Source organism: Mustela putorius, unplaced genomic scaffold, assembly GCF_011764305.1.
Source record: "Mustela putorius furo isolate JIRA1106 unplaced genomic scaffold, ASM1176430v1.1 tig00537350_pilon_pilon_pilon, whole genome shotgun sequence".
NCBI classification, from domain to species: Eukaryota; Metazoa; Chordata; class Mammalia; order Carnivora; family Mustelidae; genus Mustela; species Mustela putorius.
Window position 1 is genome coordinate 14,053,048 of NW_025422471.1, and position 13,889 is coordinate 14,066,936.

A 13,889-nucleotide genomic window follows, 5' to 3' on the forward strand; every position below is an offset into this window, starting at 1 on the left:
TACCTTAAAGGGTTCTCATGAGGATTAAATGAGATGGCTTGGGAAGGCACTAGAGACACACGGGGAAAGTTCAACTTCCGTTGCTACTATTCATAGCTATTTATTTGAGGACATTTGCAAGATGTTTAAAAATTTTCCAAATGACTCGGTTTCTTTGCTCCTTCTTATTTCATTTTTTTCTGCTTTTTCATTACTAAATTTCTATTCAAACCTTATAAAGAATAAGATTCTGTTTTGTTTTATAAAGTTTCATATTCTTAAATCTGATATTAACTATATTTAAATATTATACACAAATACCCAGAATTAGGGGTAAAAATCGCTGACCGTGTTTTAATTAACTCAGGCTGCCATAACGAAATACCATAGACTCAGTGGCTTAAACGGCAAATTTATTTTGAAATTTGAGATTCTGAGATCAGAGCGCCAGCGTGATCACTTTCTGGTGAGAGCTCTCTTCCTGACTTGCAAATGGTTACCTTCTCCCCATGGTGGGGAAGAGAGATTCAGGTTCTCTGGTGTCTCTTCTTGTAAGGGCACTGATCCCACCATGAGAGCACTACCCTTATGACCCTTAAGACTTAATTTAGACCTGATTGTCTAATTAGCTCCCATAGGTTCCATCTTCAAACGTCATCACAATAGTCTTAGGGCTTCAAAAATATGAATGAAGTGGGGGGGGTGGTAGCCAGTTCAGTCTATAGGAGATTTGTTTCAAAATTCGAGACCTTATTTCACCAGCTTGTTGGAAAGGTTTTCAGTAGCCAATAAACATTGATCACAGAGATTCCACATTGTAAGACATTTTGACATTGTAACTGCAGATTTGATTTTGATTTAGCTCTATACATTAGTTTAATCAAAATGTTCTTTATTTCCTAGGAAGTCCGTCCATACTGCTCCAGTTAAGTGTTATGCACAATTACCAGTCTAACACAAATTCTGACCTTTTCTCTCCATTGCCTTTTTTTTTTTTTTTTTAATCTTTCTTTAGCCAGCTTTGGCCTATCCTGTCACCCATCTTCTCCCCACTTAGTCTCATATTATCCTACTCACCCTTAATCCGTATAGTCTCCACGTTTCCCTTTAGTAACTCTGAAAATCTTGACTAATTTAACCTTCTTATGATAACATCTCTTCTTGGGTTCTTTTCCTCAGAACTCTGTGTGTTAATCTGCCAGCAACATTTCAGATTTCTTGACCACTTCTCCTTTCCGCTCTCCAGGCAAATCAGCTTTCCTGACACTTTCTCCCCAGATTTTCCTTCAATGTTTCCTATCCTGCGTCCTCAAATTTTCCCTGCTTCTTCTGTAAACCAAAATCTAGGTGTTTCCCCTAAGGCCACTTCCCTCTCCTCCCTGTTCCCTCTGCTTTTAGTGATACCATCCACTTCCAAAATTTTTATTTTTGCCCTTGTGAACATGACATCCACCTCTTTTTCTTTGCCCTAACTCTGCAGCTCCAGACTTTTAAGATTTAGGCGATCAGCAGGACCTAAATCCTGGGAGAGGATCCGGCCTGAAAAGAGAGCACGTGAGCTTACACGTGAGCTTACAGGACAGGGAGGAAGGAAGCACAAAGTTGATGACTGAACCCTGAAATAGTGAATATGATTCTTTTTGACGGCCTTCTTAGCTGATTCAGGATCTGACCACTTCATTTCATTTAACACTTTAAATTACTCTTTCAGTGTTTCAAAAAAACAAAAAACACTCAGGCTTCCCCTCTTACCCTGTATCATAATCACACTGATATAGTTGCCTTACTTTTCAAGTTGCCATTTGGATGTCTCCTAGAGAGTGTGTATCTAGAGTTGATTTCCCCTAATCTGTCTTCTTTTGTAACCATCCCCATGTCTTTTGTTAGTAGTTTTATCTCCCTGTCCGTAATCCAAACTCCCCTCTCTTCAGCAGACCCATAATCTCCCCAGTTCACAGGTATCTATTGGTCATCAGCAGTTAGGATTCTGTTGGAATTTCTCTTGTACCTGATACTTCAGTGCCATTTCTCTTTTCATTATTTTGTTCAGACTCTTGTTTTACATTGCCTACGTTTTGTGTCCCCTCCTAAATGATGCCTCTGTTTCTGCTCATCCTTTCTTGCCAAGTTCATCATCACTCCTTTTCTTTTATATATATATATATATATATATATATATTTTTTTTTTTAAGATTTGATTTATTTATTTGACAGAGAGAGACACAGCAAGAGAGGGAACACAAGCAGGGGTAGTGGGAGAGGGAGAAGCAGGCTCCCTGCCAAGCAGAGAGCCCGATGTGGGGCTTGATCCCAGGACCCTGAGATCATGACCTGAGCCAAAGGTAGAAGCTTAACGACTGAACCACCCAGGCACCCCTTCTTTTTTATCTTTATCCCCCTGTCGGCAGGACCCATGAAACAAACCCTGCGATGTTAACTTGGTTTACAAGGCTTTCTTCAAATTAAGCTGTACCTCATTTTTGTAATGCGCCTCTTAAAAGTCGCCTTAGCTCTGCTAAAGCTAAATCAGAACTGGTCACTGTTGACTGCATGTACTTACAAACACCTTGGTGTTGTGGCTGCCTTCACATGGCCAAGAGGCTTCCCCACTCTTCCCACCTGTTGAAATGTTCTTCCTTCAAAGGGCAGCCCAAATTTCAACCTCAGCTGAAATCTTCCATTTCTACTTGCTGAAATGTTCATAATCACATGCGCGTGCTCACACACATTTTTAAACTTAAGTGCCTTACCAGATTGAGTCTTGTGCTAAAGCTATTTATACCCCCTTCTTATCTCATCTAATATATTAGAAAGATCTCTGTGTCCAGAATCAGATCTTATTTATATCTTTTTCCTCCCCACCAAATAAGATTGCATGGCTCCATAAATATCTGTTCAAATAATGCTGATTAAGTCTTCATAAATATATTTGAGTAAATATAAAAAATAAATTACTACTAAGAAAAATTCTCACTTCTTATCATTAGGTGTTATTTCTGACATGATTGACTATTTAAAATAATTATTATACTGCAATGGTTAGAGGAAGAAGCCTTTCGTTTTTTGAATATATTTTGTTGGTAGGATGACGTGACATGGGCAGCTGCATCCTTTGGTTTTTTAAAAAAACCTCCATGTTTGCATGTAAAATGGGTAAAACTGTAATTTTGTTTGCATGAATGTACATATCTCTGCATTAGGAATAAAATCTTGAATAGAAAAATAACTTAAAGAATGGAATGTGGATAAAATTCGGTCATAGTTAATCTGCAATGGAATTATAGTCCAGCAAATGAGTGTAATATATATGTAAATTAATTAATTAATATATGTAAAATGTATAGTTTATTCCATGAAAACAATATAAATTAAAGAGCCTATATTTAATAATTATTTTTGGTAAAAGATAAGATTATTTTAATAGAATAAACCTTTCTGCTACTTTTAAAAAGTAATTTAATAAGTTACGTGCAAGGCAGAGTAGGGTTTTTTTTTTTTCCCTTATTTAAAAATGTGAAATAACATTGTTAGGCTCAACACTGTTTCCTTATTAGAGATTGTGGAGTCTTTCTTTTCTCTCAATTCCCCTGAAGTCCAAGGAATTTCAAGTAGTGTAGAAAGCCCTATGTTAAAAAATGTATTAAAGCCCTGCCAGAAAAGCCAGTTATTTGAAAGTATACGGGAGATACATCCTCAGCAAAACACGCATCATAAAAGCCTATATTTAGTGATTATTTAAAAGAGAGAAGAGAAGCTAGCTGACGCGATGGCAGCTGTGGGTGGCCATGCTTGGGAGATCCCATAAAAGGCCTCGGTTGGCTGCAAAAGGTTTCAGTATGGGTGACAGGATATTTCCATGTGTGTTTCCTTTCAGTTGATACCTTCCGGTAAGGCTTCCTGTGTGCTGCTGGAGCTCATCTACACCACCCACAGCACATTTCTTGATTTGAATTAGGGTTTCATGGAGTATGGGTATTAGAAGTTCGATTTAGTACCCAGACACCCGAGAAAGTACTGAAGCCCTGATGGTTGATTTCAAAGATTCTTGTGACTGCCAAAATAAGTTTTCACAAAGAGAAAATTAAAGTCCACAGAATTTAAATATACAAATTTCAATTCTTTAGTTATAAGGGACATTTATTCTAACTTTGTGATTTTGCAGATGAAGAAACAGAGAGAGAAAGGTAATTAAGTTGCCCAAGGTTGAATCCCCAGATGAATATAGGTTTCCTAACTTCTAGTCTCTGGACTTTGTAGGCTGACTTCTCTAAAGACAATTACCACCAGAATATTAAGGAACAAATGTTGTATTTAATAGTGAATATACCATTTTCCCCCAGATCCAGATTAAAAGAGGAAGAATATATGTCAAAATAAAATGGGCATTATTTGGTTGCATATGATTTAGTTCTTATGTACATATAGATAGATACAAATATTTTATTTTTTATATAATTTATATTTATATATTTTCATATAATTAAATAAATTTATATATATACATACACACATGTGCACACACACAATTTCTAAATGCTAAAATTATAAATGATGGAATGAAATGGAATATGTTTGAATTGTCGTTGGATGTTATTATGATAAGCTTCACACAATTATAAAATGTTCTCTAAAAATTGGCAACTTATTTTTTACATGTTATTTCCCTAATGAGTTTGTGAGGGATGAAAAAGAGTTAGTGAAAATTATCTTTGTTATACAGTTGAAAAGGCAGAGAGGCAAGTCAGAAAAAGGATGGATTTAAATTATCTTTAAATCTATCTCCTATGTGGCTCTGTTTAAACATCCTCAGGCCAGCTGAAATGAATCATTAAATAAATTCCTATATTAATACAAGGAAGGCAAAGTGATTTTAAACTTCAGTGTTACCTTAATTTGTGCATCAATATCCTTGACTCAAAGGAAATTTAAAAAGAACAGTAGAATCTGTAATTGAAATTCATTTCGGTAAGTAAAAACAAAACTGAGATGATCTTACTAATAGTTCAGCTGTCCCATTATGGATGAGCAGTTGTTAAGCAGTGACCTTCTAGGTTATGATTCTATCTGGTCACCATAATGATTACCTATTTAGGGTCTAAGCATATGCTTGGGAAAAAGTATAGGCCCAGGAAAAGAGCCTAGAGTTGAAATATACTCAACAAACTTGTGAAAATTTGTAACCAGATGTATTATTAGTTAGATTAACTGAAGTAGAGAGTTTTGGGAAAGCTATCCAATATGAACTGGATCGGACAAAAACTAGCAGGTGATTAAATATCATAATGGCAACACATAAAATCCTGAAGATTGAGCCAGTGGAAAAGAAGGAACAAAATAACATTGCAAAAGAATGGTAAATAAAAGGTGAGGAACACTATGAATGATTAAAAATCTAGTAAGCAGAGGCATAGATAATAATAAAGGTGAAAGTCTTTGTGGTTAAGCGGCTAGAAATTTTTGTGGTACAGTCCTTGCAGAATATAAGGGAATTAGATTTTGTTCTCAATGCCATAGTCTAAATGATTTAAAAAAAAAAAAGATACAGGGACAGCTCAGAGGTGTTTATAGTTGATGTTCACAAGGGCTCACTCAGTTGATTCATAAAACTCAGTAATCCTCACATAATTGTAGCTATGATTCCCTTATCCCTGTTCACACACACACACACACACACACACACACACACCCTTTCTGCCACTAATTTCATTGCAGGCATCCATAAGAGTAAATTAAATAACCAGAGCTTTTTGACGTCTTGAGACAACTAAACTGTTCCCTACGACATGTGAAATGACACTGTGAAGCATTATAAACCTTAAATATTGAACTCAATTTGACCCTAAAATTGAGGAAATTACATTTAATCAATTATATCTCTGTAATCTTGATAGGTATGTAGATAGAAAGAAAGAAAATATTTCCACTGAATGAATGCTTTTTGCCTAGCTAATACTTAGACCCCTTTCTGAATAAAGTCCTGTATCTTGAGCAAGGCAAGATTTTCACCCCACCCTTCCTTTCAACCTAAGCAAAATATAGGCTCATCAAAATATTTTTCTGAGGAAAAACAATTCTCCAAATACAGTATAATTGTAACATTCATTGTGCTTAGGGATTACATTTGTTAAATTCAGTAGAAGAGGGGCGCTTGGCACTTGTACATTATTGGAAATTCCCCAAACACAGACAACAAAAGCTCAGTCAGTTTAATCAAATTATCAGCTTTTCCTCAGTCTGTGTTTAGTCTGTGTTTGTCTAATGTCCGGGTGCATATTTTCTACTTAAGAAAATCAATAAATCTGCTGCTTTAAAAAAAGGCACATTTCAAATGCAGTATACAGCGTATTGCACTATCTGATCCAGCAATCTGTCTGCCTCTGCCCCACAGAAGGAATGAACAAGAAATATGCCTGACAGGCTTATGAGATGGTTTCGAAACTCATGTGGGAAGGGGAAAACGATGCCATTGAGAAGTGCACACCATTCACTTCTGATGTAGAAGGATGGCGTGAAATGTGTAACCGAAACTTCTTTCTGCTCTTCGGAGTGGTTTTAAGTATAATGGGCAGCCCTGATAGTATCTTAGCAGTGAAGTAGCTAAAGGTGTTTTCTTAGGTAAAATATTTATTCTTGTAATATTCTTTTGTCAACGTAACTGTTACTTCTCTGTATATCTTGAGGTCTGACAGCATGTCTTCCTTTATTATCAGCTTTTGTTCTATAAATATTTAAATTCTCGGTCTACTGTAGGATACTCAGTTTTTCCAACTATGAAAAATGGTAATGTTGCTCCAGGAACATTCTTCATGTCTGTGTGGCTCTTAGGTTCTCCATTGTTGTCTCTTTATTTGCTGTAATACTTGGCACATAAGCACAAACAAGCTGTTGACAAAAAAAAAAAAAATTTAAAAAAAAAAATTAAAAAAAATTCTCTTCAGTATTAATACTTCTGATAAATAGCTATTTTATAAATATTCTAGAAAGGTCATCCTGCTAATAAAATTAAAGTTCAGGCTTTTCTTAGATCCAGACAGAAAAATTCAGAATTTTGATGGTAAGAATCTGGCTCTTGCATTTCCATGGATTAATTCTGACTGTATTAAAATTAGTGAGTGTTCTCACCTGTATGGGTGGATCTATAGTAAATAAAATCTGAAATGATATAAAAAAGACAGACATTTTAGAAATAAGGTAAATTTTTTCCTATTGGTTGAGACATTTAAACTTAACAGAAAATAGATCCTGCTTTTCTTAATAACAATCAATAAATTATAGACTGCTACACATGTTATATTAGAGCTTTTTGACCTAAAGATTTGCTCACCATTAATCCTTCGAAATGAGCTTGTCTTGATGTAAGTCTTTAATCTCATAACTGGTACTGATCCCTCTCAATAAGTTGGTTTGAGCAATGATAGTACACTGAGTTTGGTTGCTAGAGAAATGTTATTTACTCTTTCTCCTTCTGTGTTTTTTTGGCAATGAGGAGATGGCGGAAATTATGAAATTCAGATTCCAGTGAATTTGTCAAATATTAATAATTGCCCAAGTAATTCATGACATTTTCATTGATGTGTGTGTTTATGCTCATAGGGGACAATGAGTGAGCAAGTACTAGAGAAAGAAAAGAAAGACCATTTAAAACAGTAACCTGAATTCATTCTCAGTAAAGAGAAATTTCGATGAGCTGACTCCCCTTTCCCCTACAACACTTGATAGCAAATGTTTGCTTTGTTTATTATAAAAATGCAAAAGTCATCATTGTCAAATAACTTTCTTACTTATTTCTAATGATTCTGGGGGGATATTTTTATTTTTGGTGTAAAGCTCCCTGGATTTGGTTTACTGTTTTCCCCACGGTTGTTTATGTGAAGAATTTCTAGGCAGGGTAAAAAAGGTGTTGCTTGTGCAGAGAATCCGTTTAGTGGAGCAGGCTAATAGGCTGACCAGTCATTAACTAAAACACAGCTGGGAAGAGGCTATAATCCCCCAATTTCCTTCACAAATGCAGTAAATAAATATTCAAATGAAGCAGTGCACACATTTGCATATGTGTTAAACAAAAGCCCAGCTGAAAATCTGGTTTAAAAGCTCTCCCAATGTTCTTCCCTTTTCTACCTACAATTCCTCTACCTGAAGAGTTTGCATTTCACAAATGTCCCCGCACTTCCCCCATTTACTTCAAGAATTATCTTGGAAACCTTCTGTCTTGCTGACCCCCATTAATTCCTTCATTGAATCCCATTTTTAAAAGGAATGAAAGCCTCATATCAAATTAAGTCCATTTCCTCCCCTTTGGATGATTTAAATTTGAGTATCCTTCATGTGTAAGATACCCGTGTTCCTCTCTGTGTTCTGCTGGTTTGTGAATAAAATTGTATTTTTTTGGACCCCGGAGCAGTAAATACTTGGGAAATAAAACTTGGAGACTTGATCACTGATACAACTAATTTGTTAAGCTCATGGCTGTAGGAAACCGATTCAGATCAGCTTCCTAAATTCTTCAGTCTGTCCTCTGAGATTTCAAGCAAGTGATGTAACATAGGAGGCTGTTCGGTTAATTATTCCTCAGAATAAGCCTCAATATCATTAGAAATTCCCTATTCTGCCTCTTCTTTCCCTCTCTTGCTCTTATTCCATGATTGTAATTTCTAGAGTTAGATTCTAGGGCACACCTGACCTTAGGCTCTTCTGGGTTGCTTATCCTGAAGCAGTGTGAGTCCCTCCCAAGGTGAAGAAATATAATTAGAAGAAAAAGAGATCATTCAGTGAGGAGCCTAAGGTAGGACACAAGGGGTTACTTTCTAGGGGAAAAAATAGATTGCAAAAAAAATTTTTTTTAAAGTGATTCTGAAAAGAAAAAGAGAAAAAAGAAAGCTCTGCAGTTAAAGAAAAAAGCGTATGAAAAATTAGCAAGGTACAATTGACTTGCACTTGTTTTCAACCCGGCTCGTGATCCCGGCAGATTTGTCCCACCACAGTGGAGAGAGAAAAATAAAAGTAGCCAAAGACCCATGGAGTTCCTAGGCTACAGTGAATTTGTGCTTTTTTTTTTTTTCCTAGTTGTAAGAAGTGCACTATAATTATTATCATATATATAAAGCCATATACAATGAGCTAAATATACATAATCTGCATTTTTTCACGTATATTTGACTACTATATATAAATATGTTTGCATACATTTAGAAGACACTATTGACTCACAGCAAAGTGAAGTGCATAGATTTGAAATATGTGAATCTTAGAAGGAAACGGGCTAATAATAGAAACACTACATCAGAATTTGGGCCTTCGGCTTATATTTTTAAATAAATAATAGAGGAATTATTTTTGTCAACCTGTACTTAAATGCATGCAAGGATCCTTATTAGTGCCTTGTTAGTTGTTTGCTCCACAACATCCTGACGTGGTGTAATTCTGCTATACTTAGGAGCAAGTGTAGCTTACACAGTAAAGCTTTTGAGAACTGAGATAATAAAAGATTTCTTTTCCTTCTCATTCAATCACGTTTACAAAGGATACTTGTAGGAGAAAGTCACTATCATATAAACGATAATGCTTTGTATTTTTAACAAAATCATGTCGGTATGTTTTGTATTACCCATTTTTTATAAGTAAATTTTTTCCCTTAAATAAAAGCATTAAATCTGGGAGGCTTGTTCAAATACGTGCTCTAACCGATATTATCCGAGGACAAAAGGCACTTTTAAGAATCAAGTTGTGTGAATTGTGCTGGATATCTATGAGCATTATTTTGAAGAGGCTTCAAAGCTTTCAAAATGCATATAAAACATGGCAAAATAACAATAGAGATCTCTCTGGTTTTTTTTTATCTAAGTTTTATCTTTTGCTTATTTCCTTAACTGGTTGTTAAGTGTGTGTGTGTGTGTGTGTGTTTTCCTGTTCAAGCCACATTGAACAAGACACTGAGTTACCTTACTTGATAACACAAAGGTGTGGCAAGAGAAAGGTGCCCTAAGGACACCTGTTGAATTTAAATAGAGTTCTTGTTTATTTGCTTGCTTTTCCATTTGAACTTTTCAAGAAAACTGGCCTCTCCTCATTTTGTTTTATTATCCTCAAAGCTGAAACCTTCCCTAAAGGGTTGTAGTAAAGTCTGAGATCACATACATTTATCCAAAGCCACTTCCTCGTAGCCCCACCAAGAACTCCTGTCCCATTTGTAAAGGAGATAAACTACAGTTTTCAGATAACTTGCAAATGAATTCTCTCTTTTGATTTGCACATGTGACTTTTTTTTTGCTGTTGCATTTATTGCTTTAAGCACAGAAAGTTATTTTATAATGACCTTTCCCCCTATTTTTTCTTTCCTTAACTATAAAAGCTCCAAGTTACATGAGATTGTGGTGTTGTGCATTGGGTTAGAGCTTCCTAATCAGCTCTGTGTCAAAGATTCTGGAATTCATGCAAGTAACCGTGAGTTATGAAGTGACAAGAACTAGAGAGGGAAGAGAATTTCCATCATCAAAACAGGGAGATTTTTATCAACGACTCTGTCTGAGCAAATGCAGTGTGTCCTGCAGTCCCATCTGAGGTCATGGCTGCCCCAGAATTTGGGTGGTTGGAGATATTTTGGGATGCTTTCATTAGAAGGTACAGAGTACAGTTAAGAAACAGGCTCGGGGCGCCAGCGTATGATTATGGCAAGACGAGCTGACCACGGGTAAATTGCTGAGCCAACAGGCCGAGAGTCAGGTTGACCTCCCCTGGGGCCAAGTCCACAGAGACACTTCCCAACACACCTTCTGAGGGGTCATCTGAAGCACTCAGTGTTCCAAATACTCATCTGAGCAACAGATGTTTTTATAAGACAGAAGTATTGTACATTTTCAAAGGCTCTGTTTATGAATCCTCTTCCTTTCTATTTTTAAAGGTGCTTGTATCCAAAAAAATACCCCTTATATTTACTTTAGAAAGATCCAGCATCCTTGATGCCCATTTCACTGGTGGTGGTGATTGGTGGGTGGGGGTGTGGGGGGGAGTGGATGTGGCAAAAAAAAAAAAAAAAAAAACTCTAACCACAATGCAAGAGTCACTCACTTAGCAGGCTGCAAGTTGCCGAGAGCTTGTTCAGAGAGCCATTATATAAAGCAGGTATTTTTTAGACTTCTTATGTTTAATGACATTTAATGCTTCTGGATAAAATCTTTCCACTTTCAATTTGTGGTTAACAAAATATTTCTTTCCTTCTGTGTTTCTTGCTTCGTATAGCACCCAAACTTGATGTTTTTTTTTTCCCCCTTGATTTTCAAGCAGCCTGTTTATACAAAGCATGAAAAAGAGTTAAAATGAGAGAGAATTTAGAGAAGGTGTCATTTGATAACCATGACAACTCAGAAGGCAATAAGAAATTTGGAATCTAATATTTGTTTTATGAGCATTAGAAAACCTGGCAATTGAAGCAACAGCCCTCTGTTACCTGGCATCGTCAGAACATGGTTGAAATAGAATAAATCTGAAGAAAATGGGAAAATGTTAATTCGATAAGTGGGAAAGAAAAAAATACACAGTAAAAATCCACTAATGTCAGTTTTTAATCATCTCACCACATCTCACACAGTTTATTTGGGAAAAAACAAAAAAACAAAAAAACAAAAAAACAAAAAACAAAAACAAGAATAGTGTTACCCACTGATGTCTCGGTGCCCCTCCGTTCTCCGTCCCCACTTCCTCTCCCATTCCCAGTACACATGAAACAACCCATCAGGAGGTTTGGATTGGGCAGTCATGTGTACATTTCCTTAAAATAACACAAAAAAAAGAAATAAAATGCTGAGCAGGATAAATTAATTACGATAGACTCAAACAAATTGTGTTAAAGCCTTGACTCTTAGGGTGTTGGGGATTTCAATTTAATTCAGCTTGATTTAAGTAAATCCCTTGAGCTTTTCTGAATCAAAATTTATATTTCAAGTTTGGATGCTATAAGAAGCAAAAGTGCAGTTATATAGCAACTAAAACAGACTAAGCCCAAACCAGCAGTAACTATGATTGTCAGGTTTCTCCTAAAAAGACAACAAATCAACAATAATGAAAATTAAAGTTTCTACAGAAAAAGCAAATCTATAAAAAATCAGGTCCTACTTACCACTTTATACTTTGCCTTCATTTGTGTGCATGTGCATGTGTGTGTGTGTGTGTGTGTGTGTATGCGGGTACTTTTCCTGGCTACACATTTGCCTCTTCTCTAATTTATTTCCTCCCTTATTGTTTCTTTCCCTTTCCTCTTTTAAATATATCTTAAGGTCTTCTTCAGCAATTCTAGGCCATCTGTCCTCAGCGTACTAAATAAGCATTCGTGGACACATGGCTGCCTCCTCCAGACTGACAAAGGCTCTTTAGTATAGCTAAGAGAAATGACCCAACAGCAGTGGTAAAGAGGCCTAAAAATATTTAAAGTAAAAAAAAAAAAAAGCAAGACCCACCAACTTTCTCTTTGCTTGACTCCCCCATTTTTCTTAAGTTTATTTTCTGTTTTACCATTGGAATCTGCCCTAACAGAATACATTTGCATAATTGCCTGCCAAATTGGATATAAGCTTATTTTTAAAGGTAAAGAATCTTTATATCAGAAAAGAGAAATTAATTAAAAAAAAAAAAACTTCTACCTTCCTTTTAAGCCATGGCTGCATATATTGTCAGGTAGTATAATTGGCAAACATTTAAAAGAAGAAAGGTGAGTATGTTTAAGAAGTACTCCTGAAATTTCTACTTGTATGGTAGCTATGAAGGGGTTGGTAGATATATATTTTTTAGTAGTTCAATAAGAATACACCCAGTAAGCAGATATGCTTTCAAATAACTTACATAAATTGTAGGACGTTAAGGACACACAGTTTTTAAGAAGGTATTCAGTGGATTAGATTTTTACATAAAAGACTTAGACTCTTAATTCTTTTTTTAGTTGACCAATCTTGGATTCTTTTCATGCTCTATAGAAAATTAAGTTGTTTTATTTCCAACGAATACTATTTTCTTATATGTTTGTTAGTTTATTAAAGCATTTTATCTAATGAAAAATATTTTAATTGGATGTAAATTATCACTTTATTTTTTCACAACAGATGCTGTGTGAATTACATGAACTTATATGAATTTCTGAGCTACTCATAAGTATTCAGAAAACTGCTAAAACCTGTTAACTGAATAGAAAATAAGATATTTCTATCTTCTTTATGGCCTAAACCTTGCTTATGGAAAAATTGTTAGGCTCTCCCTTTCTCCCCAAAACTTAATAATGTATAAGCAAGTGTTTTTTTTTTTTAAATTCTTGCACCTATAATATATGTGCTTATACCTACACTAAGTATACCTCAAAGTGATGCCTTCTAGAGTTTACAGTACAAAATGGCTGAATACTACCTGTTATATATTTTATGTTAAAAGAAAAAACTTTGCTCAAGTATAGTCTATCATAAATTATTCCTTAGTGTGTTGTTTCTGGCTTGATTCCAGTTATTACTAGTTAATATTATGAAAAAAAAAACCCATTTCTTTAAAAAGTCTATGATAAAAATGTTCAGCAAATTATATTTTTATAATTTCTAGAAAGAATGGAATATTTTTTAAATGATCCTTAAATTAGGATGGCACAAACACAGTGAGTCGTCTAGTTTGATGCCACAAAATGAAATTCAGACATCAGAGAAACTATTATCTCATCTATTTGAAACTCAAACCAAGTTTCCCAGTTTTAGAAACCCCTCTTTGAAAAATGCGTACAGTAGCATAGATACCATTAAAACTAGTTTTATGAGGACTTTAGTTTGTGTGTGGAGGGCATAGAGGCAATGAAGTGGGGCAAGAAGGAACTGAATTTAGGTGATGATGAATTTCTTTAAGCACTAGGTGTTCATCAGTGTGTGTCTTAAAACAGTCAGTGTTTT

At 35.3% G+C, this 13,889-nt stretch overlaps 1 long non-coding RNA gene across 1 annotated transcript; it reads right to left on the reverse strand.

The window, feature by feature from the left end:
• Positions 1 to 4,557: 4,557 nt before the first annotated feature.
• Positions 4,558 to 12,270, reverse strand: LOC123390430. The gene is made up of 3 exons (XR_006605022.1): positions 11,044 to 12,270; positions 7,102 to 7,131; positions 4,558 to 6,861 (listed from the first exon to the last, which is right to left on the reverse strand). It is a non-coding gene; the product is annotated as an uncharacterized LOC123390430 (long non-coding RNA).
• Between the last annotated feature and the right edge of the window lie 1,619 nt (positions 12,271 to 13,889).